The sequence below is a fragment of the Syngnathoides biaculeatus genome, chromosome 10 (assembly GCF_019802595.1).
Source record: "Syngnathoides biaculeatus isolate LvHL_M chromosome 10, ASM1980259v1, whole genome shotgun sequence".
NCBI classification, from domain to species: domain Eukaryota; kingdom Metazoa; phylum Chordata; class Actinopteri; order Syngnathiformes; family Syngnathidae; genus Syngnathoides; species Syngnathoides biaculeatus.
In genome coordinates, this window is record NC_084649.1 from 26510151 (window position 1) to 26529965 (window position 19815).

Below are 19815 nucleotides of genomic sequence, written 5' to 3' on the forward strand. Positions count from 1 at the left end.
GGCCGACAGCAATTCCTGTGTAAGTGGACTCGTGCGTGTGTTTTTCTTTTCTCCCAACATTTAACAAGTGGCTGAAAGTTGTAGCAGCGACTGTGGCTCACCTAGCCCAAGATTCGAGGGGCATTCCAGTAAGTCACGCCTCACCCACAGCCCATCGGGACCCCCGAATCTCACAAATTAGCAAGTAACAGACACCACAAAAAGGTTTGTAACTGCCTATAAATGTCACAATACTATTTTTTTATATAATTTGACAAAGCAATCAGTTCAAGACAGAGTGTTTCCCCAACTCACGAGTGACCCGACTCGACGTGAGATAGAACCCAACGTTCGGCTGATTTTTGAGCAAAAATCTCACGTGCGTTCGTAACATTCTCAGCAAATTTTACAACAAGCAGCAGATTGTCAGACAGTACAACAATTATTGAAAAAAGCGGCCAAGTGCTTTCTTCGAGCTATTTATTGACACTCCGAGTTGAAGTTTACAGTCAAACTAAACATTACCAAACCATGTTAAGGTTGTCTTACAAAATTCAAATTTACTAGCTTAATGCTAACACACCATACACCAAACAACATGGGCTAATGAAACTAGCATTGATGTCTCAGTGATGATAAATCATGAAAGAAAAAGAATTTCAAAGCATGCAGGCAGCAATACTATGCAGGGACTCCTCGGGTTAAAACGTTTCGACTTTACAACGCCCGTCCATCCCCCGTCCGCCATTTTGTCTGGCTAACGCTTGTCCGTGTTTGCTCGCCGGGAGTATCTTTGCATTTTTCGCCCTCCTTTTTCGATATCATCGCCCCAAAGAAGAAAGCAGCGTCTTTTAGCAATGCTTCTGCAGCCAAAAGAAAATCCATGACCATGGAAACGAAGCTCAAGATCATGAAAAGATCGGAGGAAGGAGCGACACCGACACCACCGAGGCTTCAATTGGCCGATGATCGGTGGTGACAATTATTAAAGACAAAGCCCGTATGTATTTTAGCGCATGCGAAGGGTTCCGTTCCTACGTCGGATACGACGATCACAAAACAAGGTTCTTTGATACTTGTCCAGATGGAGAGGATTGAGGACCGGGTTCCTTGGCAATAGCTAAGCACGGCCTCCCCTTCTTCTTCTTCTCCTCCTCCACCCACCTCTTAGCAGTAATGCCAAGTACATCATCTTGTTTAGTTCAATGTATTTTGAGCTAAATTCTAACTTTAATGGTGGAATCCGACTTAAGTCACTACTGATCTCAGTCGTAGACCGAGGACTCCCTGTATCATATATTCTCCGCAGAACAAAAACTCGAATTGTATTGTGATTTTTGAAGGTAAAAATTCAATACGAAACACGGCTTTAGCTTGAAGACAAAAACTGGACTGGAAAACTGGTGAAGTTTTTCCAGCGACTCACGGAGTTTTGAAGACCCCCGCCAAAAACGAGCAACTACACCTATTCTCGGATGCCGAACCTGCGGGGGTTGCGAGTACCCCGCTTCTCTCGCCACAATTCAGCTGGGATTGGCTCCAGTCGACCCGGGACCATAACGTGGAAAAGCGCCGTTGCAAATGGAAGCTTGAAAATGTCAATGTGCTGTTCTCCAAGGTCCGTCTTTTAATGCTACGCGACATGTTAAAGGTCACGCGCGCAACGTTTGTTCCACGACAGCCGAGTGACGGACGACACGAATTTCCAAGACAAGGGCATTCAAGGTCACCTCCAAAACAAGCAGCCTGCAAATCTATTTTGTAACGTTCCCCTCGCCGGCGCTCTCAGACAGCGTGTAAGTGGTCGGCGGCCGCCACCGGTGGGCCGGCGCGGCGCTGTTCTCAAATCGATTAAGGCGCGGCCAGCTCCTCGTAACTGCTTTTTCTTTGTTGTCACCCCGTCACAAAGTTGGCGTCCTTTCACGTCGACTTCCCGAGCTCTTCTTTCCTCCGATTGCGCTGCCACTTCCAGATAGCTTTTAAAGAAGCGCTCCCTCCAACTCTCTTTTTTTTTTTTTTTTTTAACCTCACTTCTTGCAGTTCTGACACTTCGTCAGCTTGTCCTGTGAATGGCTTTTTTTTTTTTTTTTCCATTTTTTTGTCCTCGGGGGAGAAGAAAAAGAACAAACGGTGAGACGAAAGATGTTTCTTTTATGTCTGTCGTCAAATATGCGGCCAAGAAATCCAGCCAGTCGACGATGGCGCGCCGTGTTACCTTTGTGCAATATTTCAGGGCTCCGCCCCCCTCCCACTTGCGTTGTTAGTATTCATCGGTTGTGCTTTTCTTCCTCCCCTAATTAGTCCTCATTCAAGCGCAATCTCGGTGTTAAGCGCAGCAAAAACGGTAAAGGTCCCCCAACCCCACCCAATTCTATGTGACGTTCAGCACGATTCGGTTACTTCCTTACTAACGATAAGTGTGCGCAATAACACACGCAAACTCGATGGCAAATGCAAAAAAAAAAAAAAAAAAAAAAAAAGTCAAAGCTGACCTGCTAACCGGACACATCGACAATCTCCGTCTTCCTAATGCGCAAAATCACTAAAATCCGGCTAAATAAATCAAATATGAAGCACTAAAATGTGTAAACAGATGAAAGATATTAGATAGAGATTCTGCTCGTTTCATATTTTGGCAGCGGTTCTTTCAATATTTTGTAGACATTTCTGACTCACAAACACTTCAAGTAAACCAAATTTGGGGAACTCGTTATTGCATTTAACTTTCAAATCCATCCCAAAACGGAAGCCAATTAAGTGATGGAAGGAAAAGTTTGGACGGGCTAAAAGCGGCGGCACCGGAAGCAAGTGAAAAGTTCAGAAGGCGCCCGTTCCGCCGTACGCGTTCAAGTGGTCTTTTTTTTTTTTTTTTTAATCACATTTCAGATAGAAAGTCCGCCTTCCAATTAAAAAGAGGACGCGTCTTTGTTCCTCTAACAAGCACGTCGACGCTGCGCTTTCAAATTGTAGAACGTGCGGCCGCTTTGTCTTCTCATATGTGAAGAATTGGACGAGCACCACTCAACGTTGTACCGCTTGCGTACTTAATATCAGCGCAGGCGGACGTCTACATTTTTTAATATTAAAAAAAAAAAACAGCTGTGGGTCACTTTTAAAAAAGGTAGACATTTAATTTCATGCAGTTGCATCAGTTTGTTTCCAGCTGTGAACAGGAAGAAGCAGTGCATGTTGGGAGAGGGTCACTGCTGGGAATGCGTATTTTCATGATATTCATATTTTTTTTTTTTTTTAAGTGACAGTAGACAACTCAATGTGGGTGTGAATAAAGTAAAATTAAGTGAAATGTTGGGATTTCAACTTTTGTAAGGATTTTTTATTTTGTACTCTTGCTATTTGCATTTTTTTACTGTACTTTTCATTTTATATACAATTTTACATTTCTTCCATTTTAGTTAACTTAGTTTTAATATGCTTATGAGCACGAGAGTTTAAGAAAAGAATTAATGTATTTAACATGCTCAACATGAGTTTCTTCAGATGCTTTGCTAATCCTTGTTTTTATCACTGTCATTACTTGCAAAATGAAAATGAACATTACATATTATATTTTAGACAAAGATCAAATTAGATGCAAGTATTATATAGATTTTTTTTTAAATAGTTTTGGTCAATTCAAGCATATTTGGAGGTGTAAATGAATGGGTCATTTTTTTTTAATTTCCAAGTGTGTGATTTGATTGATTGAGAGCAATTTTAAAATAATTTTCAATGATGTCATTTCATTGGTTGATTGAACGCAAGCACCAATGAGTGAGGGTTTCAAAACGATCCACTTCGAGGCATCTGAATGCGTCGCCGCAGTTGCCGTCCACCCGTGTACGAGTGGCGTCCTCTCTCCCGTCGTGTCTCCCCTGCTTACTTTTCAGCGCCGCGCCCGCAGTCTGAAAAGCTTAAGCCTCTATTGTGGGCCGAAAAGAGGCCATTATTTCTTGGCTGGCCGCTTTCATCTGTTAGCCAATCATTCGGCCGTAATCACCCGTCACGGGCGCAAGATGAATTGCCACATTGAGACATGGCACCGCGCGTTGATAAGCTAACGGCGCATCTCGGCGGCTGACGTGTTTTGGCTTCGGTTTTAGCGGCCAAAAATCCTTCGCTCGACCGGCCGGCGCGATGCGAACGCGACGCTGCCGACTGCCTTTGTCCCAGTTCACCTTTTTAGGATGATCTGTTAGACGATGCGGAAAGATGAACCGCAACAAGCAGTAAATGAGAATTAGCCTCTGAATATAATTGCCGTACCGACCATGTGAAACACAAAATTGAAATGAACGTTACGTAACAAGGATCCGCGTTACGGCAGGTTTGAGTAGCTGCCATCACTGTTCACCCAACTTGTTGAATTTAGGAATGTCTTCAAAACTTTCTATCATCAACAAGCCTGTAGTTTTGCATTATGTGAAATGATATGAACCCATTCATGGGCAGGGTGGCATTTTTTTTTTTTTTTTTTTACCTTATTGAGATAAAAAGTGTCCTAACAGGCCACAATCAAGGAAATAACACTTTTTCGTTTATGGTTACGTTATATGATAACTTTACTAATTTATAACCTCGTCCCAAAAATGGGACACTGCCTGCGAGAGGGTACTTGGGTTCCCAAAAACCAGAATTAGAATAAAACACTTAAATATTTTGATAAACTGAAGGATATAATGCGTGGAAATCACGACGTCCCAAAAATGGGACGCTGCCCACGAATGGGTGAAGAGTAATATCGCATCCAACAGTCTGAGGTCTTTGTGTATGTGATTAAACATTTGAGTTATGAATTTTTCATTTTGGACGGGGAGGAAAAGAAATTTGCAACTTTTAACAGAAAAGACAAGTTGAGTTTTTCATACGTTTTGGCCAAGTATTAAAATTGGTGACTCGAGTCCGACTTGAGTCGAGTCGTGTGACTCGAGCCCCCCCCTTGAAGAGCGAGAGGTCAGAATTTCCAAGCGGTGATTGGTCAGAGTGCCTCTCCCGCATCGTGATTGACAGGTCAGTCTACATCCAATAATAAAATAATAATCTAATTATAATTCATGAAACAATGCTTGGTTTGATCATTCAGACATTAGCCAAAAGGTCACTTGCCATGCACGCAGCATAAAATGATGGAAGGTCATGTCATTATCCAAGCCGCTTATCCTCACAAGGGTTGCGGGAAAGCCGGAGCCTATCCCAGCTAGCCGCGGGCGAAAAGGCGGACGACACCCTGAACTGGTCGCCGGTCAGTCGCAGGGACGATAGAATTCATCACTGAGCGGAAATCGATCCCACGCTGGCCGCACCAAAAGGCAGGCGTGTGTACCACTGCACCGTCGGCGCTGGTGGAAGGTTTACTGCCCTATTTGTCAGTTTCAAAATGTGGTGAAAAAATAAATTCAAAAAAAAAACCCCGACAACTTTTTCAAGCGCAACCAGAGTCCAAATCGGTGGCACACAGTCGATCACGAGAACCGCCCGTTTAAACGGCAGTCGTCTTGGAAACAGGAACGCTTGCACGGCGTGGGGGGGGGGGTGATTTTTAGTGACCGTCAATGGCATGCTGGGTGGGGGGGGGGGGGTTTCACCCTGCGGCGAGCCGTCGCCGCTTCGCTGATGTGCTGAAAGCTTGAAGTCGGGTGGCCGAGCACCAACGCCCCACTTTCATCTCATTAATCAAAAGGGTAAAAGTGTCTCAAATGAGCACCTTTGAATGGCGCACTTAATCGCCCGACGCCGTCGTTGGATCGATCAAATTAACACCTGCAGTCGAGTGCGCCCTGGCTTCCATTTTCTACTTGCTTATCATATCCAATCCGGCGTATAACGCGCGCTAGTTTTATGCCGTCTGTTCCCCCGGCAATCGTCACTTGTGACCTCGCCCAGAAACACTGGCGAAATGGGGGGAAAAAAAAAGAAAAAAAAAAAATGAAAAAATAAAATAAGAGCAAGTTGGAGAAGCACTAATCACTACTGCCCCCTGCTGCGGAGGGAAAGAAAAAAAAAAAACACCAAGAGAAGACAATGAATGCCGTTCCTGTGGTACTTGAAAATGGCTTTTTCAGTATTTATTTGATCCCCTTGCTACTCATCTGAAGCTCCGTGTACAAGTCTGCTCTTTGTCTTCACTTTTCCTTTCGGCTTGTCCCGTTCGGGGTCGCCGCAGCGTGATTAGCGTGGAAATATCAGACGACAAGTTTGAGGATATTTCGTGGGGCCAAAGGACGCCTCCTTCCACAAAGATCTACGTGAAGGGCTCCAGCAACAACTGCTGTATACCAAGAAAGTCCAAATGGCGTTGGCCCTCTTCTTCTTTTTCTTTCCGCTTGTCCCGTTCGGGGTCGCCACTATTTTCAATCTGGTGCATCTTCCTCTCTACCAGCCTGACTGTCCTCATGTCTTCCCTCCCAACATCCATCAACCTTTTCTTTGGTCTTCCACCCCCTCTCTCGTCTCTGGACGCGTCCAAACCATCCAAGTCTGCTCTCTCGGGCCTTGTCTCCAAAACCACCAACATTGGCTGTCCCTCCAACGAGCTCATTTCTAATCCTGTCCAACCCCGTCACTCCGAACGAGAACCTCGACATGCCACCTTCAGTTCCGCTCCTTGCCAGCGTCTCTAATCCGTACATCGTGGCCGGTCACACCACTGTTTTCTAAACTTTGACTCTTCTGTCACATAGAACACCAGACACCTTCCGCCAGCTGTTCCAACCTGCTTGGACCAGTTTCTTCACTTCCTTCCCACACTCACCATTGCTCGGGATTGTTGACCCTAAATATTTGAAGTCATCCACCCTCGCCATCTCTTCCCCCTCACTAGTCAATTCAAAACTCTCCCTGCATTAGAACAACTCGGACGCATAGTAGAACAACAGTGTTACGATGATTATTTTATACACTACCAGTGCCATGTTTGGCCTCAGAGTTATAACTTTTAGGTGGATGAATAAGTTTAAAAAAAAAAAAAAAAAAAAAAAATACCCACTGTCCTCACTCGTACGATAACTTTGGCATTCTATCGGAAAGAAACTGTGCACTAGTACCGCAACAAGTGTGTGCTACTAGTGACGTTATAAAATTGTAGTAGGTAACATCTACGCATTTAAGCAGTAATAATAGTTGTGCAGCTTTGCTTCACCAGTAGCACGTAGTTGTCAGAGTAGTGGGAGTGTGTGGAGGGAATACCAGTAAGACTATTGCTCTACTAGTGTACTGAATTGTCTTACTAGTAAGAAGAAAGCGCATACAGTAATAGTTTCCCGAAAATCAAATCAAAACAGAGGCCAAGCCTTCCCAACAGTTACGTAAGGCGGACGCGCCGGCTGCCGTCAACGGTGTCACGTCGGCGCCTCCTAACCTGCACTGACAAAACGCCCGACTCGGCGTTTTTTTATTTTTTATTTTTTTGCACGTCTCGAATAGCGAGCTCGCGTCGCGGCGTCCTCTGCGCTGGCACAAAGGAACTGCTGAGATCGGCGTTACGTCCTGACGGGGATTGGTGGAAAAAAATCGGTGGTGATGTTCAGGTTTTGCTCGATCAACTATTTGAACTACTTTTTCCAAACGTTTTTGTATTGACGCTTTATATCAGAGGTTCTCATCCTGCGAGTGTGCAAGAAAATGATTTATTTCCCCCACTTTCCCAAACTATCTCAGACCCTAACATCAATAAAAATCAAAAGATAAGGTTAATACAAGAATGCAATTTAGTATGACATTTTTTTTTTTTTAAATTTAACATAAAAACCTGACCTGAAACAAAAGAACATCTCCTTTGTCATTTTCCTAAATCATATTTCCAACCAATTCAAATGATAGCAATGCCTCGCCCACTTCATACAGTGACTTATGTCAATCATAAAAACATGTACCAGAGATTGGTCGTTAAAGTCGCTGGTTGATCTGCCCGCCAATCACCTTGACCGCTCGCATTATCTGTGATCTCTTCTGCAAGTGTTACAAAAATGATGCCTGGATCGGACAGCAGGACTTTAGTTCTAGTATTGATGATCTACGGCAGCTTTTTTTTTTCCCCCCAGATTGGGCCTGGCATATTTTGTCAGGAATGACAAAATTTCCCGGATTGTGACATAATCCATGAGCAACCATTTGGCCCTACAATAACACGATGACGCCAGAACAAAAAGTCTAGCATGTTTTTTTGGCCGGTTTTTCGGTGTCGTGCGACATATCAGTGACAACTCCTTGACGTCAGCAAACACGATTGCGAATAGTGACGGCCGCGTCGCCGGCCCCGTTATGAACATATTTGGACGCTGTTGTCAACATTTATTCACGCATACAATGTTCAACGAAACTTTAAAGCATGATTCGACAGAATGCCGGCACGTTTACGTATCACCGCTAGCACTAGCTTCCTTTAACGAGATAAAGACCAGTGATGGTAAAAGCCAGGCCACGCTAGTATCGGAACACGTCGTGTGGTGTTGCCATCGTTCACGTGAGATATGTCAAGACAAGACAGTCTGACATACCGCAATCATGCAAACGAACAAATTTCGTCTTGTAGTCTGATCGTGACCAACGGGAGATCTCCGGGTCCCAATTAGAACCTCATCCCGTCCCGCAAGTCTTCAGATCTTCCCACGGACACCTCGGGTGTGAACTCCATCCAGCGCGCCCGATGAATCGAGTCCAGGGAGACGTGCAACTTTGCGGCGGCGTCTTCTCATGCCGTCGCTGAGCCAAGATAGCCAGTGGCTAGCGCTCAGACGGGGACCTTTCAAATCCAATCGCGTCGCACGTCCCGACTACCCCTCCCCACCCTCCGTCTTGCCGTGCCGGCGCTATCGCAGCAGATAACGTGCGCCGCTAAAGGTTACGACTCGCCGTGACATTTGTGTCGGGAGGCAGCAATGCCTGATTCCTGACCGCTGATTTCCATTATGAGCTTGTGTTTGTTTTTACAATAAAAATCTTATTATGGAAAACACGCGTAGCTAACTCTGAATCACATTCTAAATGAAAGTATTGCACATAGTGATTTTAGATAGCTAAGCCACTGCAACCCGGAACGCCCACGATTGTAAAAAGGTCACGGGTTTGCAAACAGCGGCTCCAGAGCCGCACGTGGCCCTTTCACCCTTTTGTTGTGCTAAACCAGGGATGAAGAAAACATTTCGGTTCTCGACCACAATCTGTGCCAGAAAACTGTTCGAGAAGTGATTTGTTCGAAAACCAAATCAATCTTTCCCATTACATTGAATGGAAAAAGAAATGATTCGTTCCAAGCCTAAATAATTTGGCTTTTAAAAGCATTTTTTTTTTTGCTTTTCCTGATAAACTGCATAGTAGAAAAACATGTATATAATTTAAATATTTTATATAATAAAACAATTTAAGAAATCTTAGACTTTAGTAGTAGCGTACGCTAGGCTGGGAGTGCATTCCTGTATCTGTAGCGACTTGGCCCCCATCCTCTTAAACTTTATTAACAAAAATGCAGAATAACTAAACGAGCAATTTGCCTTCTTTGGAGCCATGATTGGGGGTTAACAGTCCTTGATAAACAACAGTCACTGCCGGGACACGTCTGTGCACAGAGGATGCGTTATACACAATAACAAAAGTGCGCTGGTTGCGCGGCGCGGGTCGTGTCATTTCTGTTTTTTTTTTTTTTGTTTTTTTTTTCCAGGGGGCGTTCGAATTAACTAACAAAACGTGCCGTGGGTGGGTCAGCTGCTTGCACTGCACACATTACGTTATTTCCGGGTTTTTTTTTTTTTTCGGCAACGTGGAAATTCACAACAAAGCGCGTCGTGGGTCAGCTGGTCTGGCTGCGCGCAATGTTATTTACGGGTTTTGTGTGGGTGTTCGAGTACCGATTTTCAATCGAAAACGAATTTGTTTGAAAAAAAACAAAACAAAAACGGAGCCATTCAAGAACCGAGGCTTGACTGGATAGTAAAAAAAAAAAAAAATATCACTCCAGCGCCAAATGTTTGAAAAGCGCCCCCTCATTGCTTCTATTTGGGACCATTGACGGGTGTAAAGGCTTTTCTCCTACTATTACCGGGTGGGGGTGGGGGCTGACGTCACTGTGGGTCTCCTGCGCTTTAGTTTGCCTTTATAGTCGAGCGCAACCTCTATGCTCGGTTCGAAAATGCTCTTTTGCAAGTCAAATCTGTCGCTACGGCTGGTATTGGCTAGGACGCCATCGAGCGGGGCTTCCTAGCCAAGCTTCCATTTTGGTCGTTTCTGGTAGCAGTCCCCCCCACTTTACTTTCCAAAACAAGGAACAAGTCAACAACAACGGCGACCGTGGAAGCTTGTCTGCTTGAACAATCTCACCTAAATGAGCAGAAATGTTTGATTATGCTTCAAAAAAAAAAAAAAAAACGGTGCTACGTGGAGCCCCGTGTCAAAGCTACAGGGTAAGCAGAGCTGCAATGAGTTTCGATGGCTTCACAGATTAACGTTGGCCAAGCGCGTCAGCTTCTTGTAAGCGCCACCGACTTGAATGCTCGGTGAGCAGTCGACGAAGTGCTGCCCACGCGAATGAAAATTGAGAATGTTTTTTTGGTCTTTCCACTTGCTCTCTTTCCATCCCCCACACTGAGCTTGGCAACTACGGAGAAATCCCCAAACGACGACCTACAAGGAATCTCCGGTTTGTAATATTTTTCCCCACATCATTTTCATCCTTTCTTGCCGTTCTGCATTTCAAGCGGCTCTTTATCCAATCGGCAGCATCCCTGCTGAGTTGACCAGTTTAACTCGCCTTTGTGCCACTTTTCATCGAACAAAAAGGGAGCATTTTTTTTCCCTCCCATTTCCGAGATCCACTTCATTACCCCGACTAATACGAAGGGGAGGGGAAAAAAAAAATGTTTATTCAAATGAACTCAGATCAAATCCTGTGAAATAATGAGAAAGTGTAGAAATGGATTATACGCTTGCTCAGGAAATAATTACAAAATGAAAGGGCAGAAGGCTTGAGAAACACTTATTCTCCTAATTATTTATGTATTGAGCTGCATTTTTCTCAGTGTCGGATGTCATCAAGATGAGAACCAGGACCTCTGATTGGCTGCAGGTATGAGCGGCACTTTTCTATTACAGCAGGGGTGGGGGTAACTTTTTCCCCGTCAGGTGGAGCGACTCCAGCTAACACGCTAACCTAACCAGGACAAGCTCTGCAACGATTGGATGAGTGGGTGCCGCATGGAACAAACAAATGAGCTTTTATTAGTTTTTACAAATCACACGGCAGCCTACATCAGTTGCCCTGGACTGCTCGCCTCTGGCCCACAGACCCTACTTTGCGCACCCCTTGAATGGTGAGACTGATTGGACGCTGTAATTTTCCCGCCCGAGTGGCCGGCGGCTGCTCTTTGTGCCGTTCGGTGTCTCCTCTCAAAAACCTCTGATGGGCTTTTGCAAGCGTGCTCGCGAACATTTTTGGAGCACCTTTCTGCAATTTTATGGCTTTGGTAGCCTCCGCCATTTTTTTTTTTTTTTAATATATTCGCTTGCATGGGAAGAAAAAGGAAGTTCGGCTTTTGCCTTGGAGTGGGTGGGGACAACGCATTCGCAAGACATCAGTATTGACATCAAAATCTGTTTACATTTACTCCAAGGATCAAGAATTACAAGACAATTTACAGCCAATTTGTTGTCTTTCCAAAATTAAATCCCTTTAAGAGATCTCATGCCGGCCAAATGAGAACACATTTTGTTACCAGGAGGCCCGACTCTTATAATGGTTCCTAGAAACAGAAATTTCTTGTTCTGAATATCGTACCAATAGAACCACTTTTTGATCATTCTAATTGCACTGTATGTGATTTTAATTCTTTTAGTCATTGTTTTTAATCCTGGTTTAAATGTTTGTTTTTAAATGCCTTTAATCATGTGAAGCACGTTGAGTTACCTCGTGTATGAAATGCGCTATACAAATGAATTTTTCTTTACCAGGGTAGCACCGACTGCCAGAGAAAAATTCCTTGTCGTGCCTCTCAAATATATAAAACCTTGACGAGAGGTGGCTAACCTAAGTTCTTTCCTCAATCTGAACTAATCAATTAACTTAATGGTAATTAAACTTCTATTACAACTTGACTCTTTACTTGTGCACATACTCCCTCTCAAAAAGGTCTCTGAAATAGTCTTTTCCCCTTATGAGTTAAGGTTATCCTATATTGTTATTTAACCATCTTGCATAGTCAAATAGACCTGGTTATGTAATAAGAAAGTGTGAACATTTAATAAAATAAAGGATGGAAAATCAAATGTAGGCAAACTAAACATTCAAATAAACAAAGTCAACGTAACATGTACACAGTGCACCCATGAGTTAAGCTAACTTAAGGGCCCATACAAATATGAAGATAGCCGGCAAAACAAAAGAAATTCAAACCAAAATGTCCCTGCAGTGTTTCAAAACGGCAGGAGTGACGAAAGTCGAGGATTGCGTCCAATGGTCCAGGCTCATCCGAGCCCTGACGGTCCGATCCGTTGCGAAGCTTTTCCCCTCGTGCTCCGACGCAGGACTCGCTAGCCGTCCTCGTCTTCTTCCGAGTGGTCCAACACGGGCCTCGCTAGCCGGTGTTAGCTTGTCGCTAGCAAAGTTCCAAGCATCCGCTTAGCGGCTAACTCCACTCAAATGACACGATCACAATTGAACTGTCAACAGTCCTTGTCGAACGTGTTGATCAATGTCCGCCCTTAACTTTTCTTTAAACAACCACTAGTACTTTGTTTTTCCTCTATCCCTTCAACATGTCACTTCCTGTCCTTCTCAAACACTGGTTACAACAATAAAACTTCTAACTACAAATCCCTCAAAGGAAAATAAATTCAGCACACTAAAATATTCCACAACCTTGTATAAAAGAAAACCTATAACCCAGTTGCTACCCTATTTATTTTCCTTTTTTTTTTTTTTTTTAACTGGGTTACACGTTTTTACACACTTGGCCAATAAAGCCGATTCTGAAAAGACAAGCAAGGGGTTCTCTACTTGGCATTTTCACTGGCGCGGGCAGCACTTCATAAAGGGCACTGCGTGCATCGCAGGGAGGACTTTGCGGCTCACAAAATATGTATATACGGGGTCGTTTTAAGTTCACACTTGCTGGGTGGGGGCACGGCAAATTCCCCGCTATTAAGACTCAGCATCTAAAAGTGTACATCTCCATATTATACCTTTCCACCACGCCAGTCTTCTTCAACACATTGCAGAGTGACTCGGCGCGGTCCGTTTTAAAAAAAAAAGCCTTTCACGGGAATCACCCGGCGCGGACGGCAGAACGCATAAACGTTTGCGAATCACGCGAGAGACGAGACGGGCTCGTCTCCTGTGAAGGACGCAGACGCGGAGCGTGACCGAAACACTTAACGTCACAGCCGCCGCCACCGTGAAGGGGAGACTCAAGCGCCGAGGACCTCATGATCAGGTACGCGGGAAACGAATAACACGTGGATTTTTACATACACAGTCATGCGCGTGTAGACAATTTCAAGTCTTGATGAACTCCAAGAAACTAGTTTATGGAACGATGGCAAAGTCACCCTAGAAAGCCGACACAGGAGGATTTAAACCCGGATCTCCGGCCTGTGAACCCCCCACCCCGCCTGGATGTAAAATCCATTATATGAACAAATACTAAATTGTACAGGGTTGAGATCCGGAGACTGACACGGGCACTGCGGCACCTAAACATAAAATCTCGGATTTCTTTGTAAGTGATCAAACATAGAAGTTACAATTATCATTTCCCCGCAATATGGTGGATCTATATTAGACTTCATTTTGCATTTTCTTAACTAGGTTGGTCACATCGGTTTTCCAAAGGCAGCACGGCCAAGAAAGCGTCTTAAAAATGCAAAGCTTCAACAATTAACAACTCACACGGGGAGAAAGTATGATAAAAGAAAAATATATGCATGGTAATCAGGAGCAATACAGATAAAAGCAGAAACAATATAGGAAATTATATGCCTCTCACACACCAGTTGAGGGTGTACCCTGCCTGCTGCCCAATGACAGCTGGGATTGGCTCCAGCACCCTCGTGAGGATCGGCGGCTCAGAAAATGGATAGATATGTATTTCGCGTCTGCTGATACCAACCCAAAAGATACAATAAAAGCGGAATGGAGACAGCAGGAGTTCTCTTTCAAAAGAGAAGACGAAAATTGCTTTTAAAAAAAAAAAAAGATTTGAGTAGCAGAAAATGGCACAAAATTGTGCACGCCGAGCCGCTTCTGAACCACTCAAGGTCACACCGTGTCCCTCTGGCTTCACTTCATTTGTTAATATTTATCTCCACCTCCCCCCATTTGATCTCTTTCTATTTAGACGTCAAATGAATGAACATATCCTCAAATCAAGCATCTGACCTACATTATTTGGTGAGCCTCTGACCTTGTCGTTGGCGCCTTTCCTTCTATCAGCTGCACCACAGCGCCCCCTAACGCTCAGCAACACTTCTACACCACAATAGTAATAATACAGTACTGGAGTCATAAAATCTCATGCAATAGTACAACAAAAAAAAAAAAAAAAAAAACAAAAGTTAGGAACTGCTTTTCATGACCATGTGATGGAAATATGTATGATAATTTAAAGTAAATTATGAAATAAATTGACTAGTAACAGTAAGCTTCAAATTCAATTCTGGTGATGGTAACAAAAAATAAATACCTGTGCAAAAAAAAAAAAAAAAAAAAAAATTCAAGCCACTCACCTTTACCAAAGTACACACTTAATGTAATCAAGTTTTGAAAAAAAAGTCATGGCTTTAAAGTAAATATGTTAATCTATAGCGAGACTGTCGTCAGATGACCAGATGTTGAAACAATTGATTGAAATAATTTGACTGGGTGGGGGGGGGGATTTCAATATAATTTTGGATTGCCTTGACGACTAGGAGATCATTTTAGTCATTTGTGAAGCAGCCGGGACACTCATGTTGACTGGCAACAATATTTGGCCTCGACTGTCGTAGTACGGTGGCCTGGAAGTGTTGAGTCTTTAGAGATTTTGGTTCGTGAAATGTTAGCGTTTTACAATTTGTTGGTTTGTTTTGCACTTCCAGGCCACTGTAGGTAAAGCTGAACAATGAAGTCGTTGGCAGTGATCTTAAAATGCAAAAAAAAAAAAAAAAACTTACCAAAACTGAAGTCGCCATCTTGATACTCCCAAATCAAGCATGCCAACCTGCGTTAAATCCCCAGTTTCGTAGCTGTGAGAAAACATTCCACAGGTAAATTAGAAAGATTTACTTTCACACTGTTAAAGTTTGTTTGTGAAGGGCATTTTTTTTTAATTTTCTGATGATCTTAATTCACTTGCAAAGATCTGTTTACGGTTGTTTTTTATCACTCTGCTTCACCTTGATATTGACCTTTTTTTTTTTTTTCAAAAATGCAACATCAATATTTTCCAAAACTTAAATCAGTGGATAAACAAGGAAACATTTGTGATATTTTTGATGAATTTCATAATACAGAACTCTGCAAATTGAATTTTTTTTTTTTTTTTTTAATGCTAGGAAACAACTTTAGAATCTGTCTGAAATAGGACGTCACAGAGAAATGAACAATGCATTTAGTATGTATTTCCCCATTGTGAGTCCTTATTTCCAAAAATATATCCAAGTGATGGACTTTAAATTTAATGTTCCAAAAAAAGGTTAGCATTTCTTGCTATGCTATGATAGTGCTCCACAGCGTAACAAAATCGGGTCCTAGGTAACATGCAAGGTTTCTTGTTAGTCAGTCTTCTATGTCTTTCCTTATCAAGTCAAATTAAAAAAAAACCTTCATGTTACCAGAACTGAAAAAAAAAAAGTTAAGATCACGCGATAAATTTTAATCCTACATGCCAAATGAGGAAAAACCCCGCCATAATCCAACCTGTAAATTATGTCCTCCACACGTTTTGGGAGTACCAAGATGGCGGCCAACTGGCTTCAACCAATCGACATACAGCTCGGTGTGTATGCGCAATCCATTTTTTTTTTTAGGTCAGTTGTCGTTGGCAGATAACGTTACGTCATCGGAGACGTCACGACCACGTGACGTTTAAATGAAATGTAAAAAAATGCTGGTGAAATTTAAAGACATAGCAAGTAATAATATGGCACTCTGTCGAGTAGATTTTTTTTTTTTTGAGCACGGAAAAATGTTAAAGATCCGGCAAAGAGAATTCGGATATTAGTTTTTAGACTGTTAATTGAAAAGGTGCAGAAAACGTGATACTCTTTTTAAGATTCACTTTGTTTGAATTTTATACATCCGTTTTTCTTTTTTTTTTTTTAAATCACTCATATTTGGTAGGGTTAACACACACTTCATGTCATTAATTTACACTTTACAAGGACTTCAAGTATTTCCTTCTCCATTTTTTTTTTAAATGACGAAATGCCCAAACTAAAGATGGACGACAAGTTATTCGGGTCTGCGCGAAACTCTCGAACCAGAAGACTTCTTTGACTCTCCGCTTGGGGTCAGTGTCGTCCCGTGTTAATTTCCTTGGGTCAAAGTCGAAGCACTTATTGGAGCAAAACCAGAAAAGAAAAAAAAAAAAAAAGGTTCGGAAAAAGGTCGTGAGCGCCAGCGTGGTGAGGCTGTTAGTTACAGTCATTATTAAAATGTATTTTTGGGAGGAGGAGGAGGGGGGGGTGTTTTGCCAGGTGCGATTTTTAGGGACTCAGAGGAACCGGTTTTGTTCAATCCGGCGAACGCAGGCTCAAATTCCCCAATTGAAACACTAACTCGGATTTGGCACCACACTTTGATGGCCTAATCTTGTCTTGAAACCCTAAATTTGAACTTCCAACCTTTTATCGGAAACCCAAATCCAGGCTTTTAAAAAAAAAAAAAAAAAAAAAAAAAAAAAAAAAAAAAAACTTTATTTGGTATCAGAGGCAAGCGAGATGGAGAAGGACCCAAATGCAGGACATGATTTTCGAGGGTTCGGAGTCTTACTAAGGTGAGCAATCCAAAAAGGCAGAAGCACAAAAACCATATTGCAAAAAGACAAAGTCCAAAAATGTAGAAATGAGGTCCGATAATTTTGAGGAACAATTTGAAACATGAACAAGACGTGACAAGGTGGCTGTCACGAGGCAGGTTTTCTTAAAAAAACGGTTGCGTACTTACACAACGCGGCAACGTCAACCCCAACAAGCTGGCAAGTGACACTGAAAAACACAATTTTTAGGATATGGATGACCCAATTAGAGTCAATGAGGCGCAGGCGAGGAGCGGCTGCGCGCAAGGGCAGGCAGGCCACGCCCCCGACCACGCCCACGGCAACTTGGAACCTGAACCCTGCTCTGAAACCAGAATTCAGACCCCAAATCCCCTTTTGGACCCCGAATTTTAAAACCGACCCCTCAAATCTCAACCCTGTCTTGAAACCCTAAACTGCCCAAGTTTTCAAAGCATGATTTAAAACTCAAATTTGAAGCCAAAATCCTCACCCTTGCTCAAAAGCCGACCTTGAAAGCATACTTTGAAACCTTTAAACCCCAAACCTGTTGAAACAGCATTGACTGCGTCGTTATACTGAACACAAACGGAAGAATTTGCCAACAGATGTCAATGTCGATGTTCTTCATTTTAATGTTTACAATTGAACTGTTTACTTTAAAGCACTTTAAAATTGATTTTTAAATCTTTTCCTGACACCGAGCGTTCATCTAAAAAATATTATCATCTATTTCTGCCGTTTTTATTTGTTTTACTCCCTCCGTCCACTTCGCATGGACATTTGACTTCTAAAGCCGTCGATGGCAGCAAATATGTCTTAATTTTTTTTTTTTTGACATTTGCATAATGTGAAGCAAATTCCTACCTTGTATATGAAATGCGCTGCAAAGATGCCTTTAAAACCAAATACTTATAATCAGAAATAATAAAATAAATTACATAAATAAAATAAAATAATAAAACCTGGGCTACTACCCTAATGTGAAACCTTAACCCTGGTTTCCAACCCTAATTAGAAACAAAACAAAATCAAACCCGATTTGAAACAAAACAAAAAAAAAACTGAAAAATCCAAAATCTTAAGCCTTATTTGAAACGTGCATTTATCTCTGCGGCACGGTGGAGCAACTGGTTAGTGGGTCGGCCTCACAGTTCTGAGGACCAGGGTTCGAACCCCGACTCGGCCTGTGTGGACTCTGCATGCTCTCCCCGTGCGTGGGTGTGCGGGTTTCCTCCCACATCCCAAAAACATCCATTCATCGGAGACACTAAATTGCCCGTAGGTGTGACTGCTTGTTTATTTCTACGTGCCCTGCGATTGGCTGGCAACCAGTTCAGCGTGTACCCCAACGACAGCTGACATGGGTTCCGGCACTCCCGTGACCCTCTTGAGGATAAGCGGCTCAGAAAACCCGAACGATATGTGTATTCATCTCCATAAATTGTCCCGCTTGTCTTTGTCAGTTATTATTTTTTTGCCACAGAAGGTTATCGGACACGTCACGGCTCCTCGCCACTTCCCGGGATAATCCGAGCAGATGCGGCCTGCCCTAATAAACCCCGCCCCCGCCCCCGCTCCCGTCAGACACGCAACCCCTCCCGCAGCATCTAATCCGAGCCGGAGTGGACCATCTGCTGTGTTCCATCCGCCGCCACATCTGGAGCTCCGCCTCCTTTTTATTTGCGCCCCCTCTTGATGCATGACGACTGCAACCAGCCTCGTTACTGCATACAAATGCAAAGTACTTCCCAAAGTGTTTCAAATGCAATGTACTGAAGATTCATCCATCCATCCGTTTTCTTTGCCCCTTATCCTCACGAGGGTCGCGGAGAGTATCCCAGTATCCCAGCCTATCCCAGGTGTCAACGGGCAGGAGGCGGGGTTACGGCCTGAACTGGTTGCCATCCAATCGCATGGCACATGGAGACAAACAGCCACACTCACAATCACACCTTGGGGCAGTTTAGAGTGTCCAATTAATGTTGGGGGGGGGGGGGACCGGAGACCGAGTGTCAACGAGGCCTCCAACGCAGGCCCGTCGCCATCTGTCTTTGGAAGCGTCGACCACGACAAAACGTGGCCCATCTCCAATCCTCACGTATACGCCCTCAACCTTACAAGTAGGCCACATGCTACTTATTTTTAGCATTTGGCTAAAAATACGTTTTTCTCACTTTCTTCTTGAGTTATTCATAGCTTTCCTTTTGTCTTTTTTTGGTCATTTCTCGGTGAATCGTTTTTCATCGGGAAACCGGGCGAGAACAGACGAACGACGACAGCCGCTCAAGGCCGCGTCTACGCAACGCGTCAATATATTGCGTTACTGCGCATTTCAACAAGCCCGCTCACGCGATTGATGTCCATTCAGGGCCTCCTCGACATCGCAGCGAGCACCCGATTGATTTTTAAACGATATGTGGCTCGGAGGTCAAAACGCGATATCAATCGCAAGATCCCCTTCGAACCGTTGCAGATCGTTATCCGCAACGGTGTTCAAAGTGACGGGCATGGAAGCGTGAAGGAAAACATTTTTAGCAAAGTTGGCAACGTGAGGAGATACAACGAAAGATGAAGAGAGAGAGAGAGAGAGAGAGAGAGAGAGTGAAAGGAACAGAACGAGAGAGCGATAAAACACAAAAGAGGGAACAAAAGAAGCAGCACCGGAGAAAGCGATCTCGAAAGGGACCGTTTATGAAGGAAAGCTAGAAAAAGACAAAGCCAGAGAGGAGTGGAAAGCTAGAAGAAAACTACAACGAAAGGAATAAGCGGTACGGAGCTAGAAAGAGAGCAAATCTCAAAGCAGAGAGAGGGAAAACTACACAAAAGGCTGGAGTGAGGGAGAGAGAGAGATCCGGAGAAAGAGATCCAGAAGAGATTG

The 19815-nt window shown here is 43.5% G+C and overlaps 1 protein-coding gene across 2 annotated transcripts in view; it reads right to left on the reverse strand.

Moving 5' to 3' along the window:
- Positions 1-17240, reverse strand: part of cacna2d2a (calcium channel, voltage-dependent, alpha 2/delta subunit 2a) — a 226498-nt gene extending 209258 nt beyond the window's left edge. For both annotated transcript variants that reach the window (XM_061833799.1, XM_061833798.1), the window contains exons 1-2: positions 17105-17240; positions 15112-15183 (exon numbers count right to left, since the gene is read on the reverse strand). The gene's annotated coding sequence lies outside the window, so the exon portion shown is untranslated. The remainder of the gene's footprint in view (positions 1-15111; positions 15184-17104) is intronic.
- Between the last annotated feature and the right edge of the window lie 2575 nt (positions 17241-19815).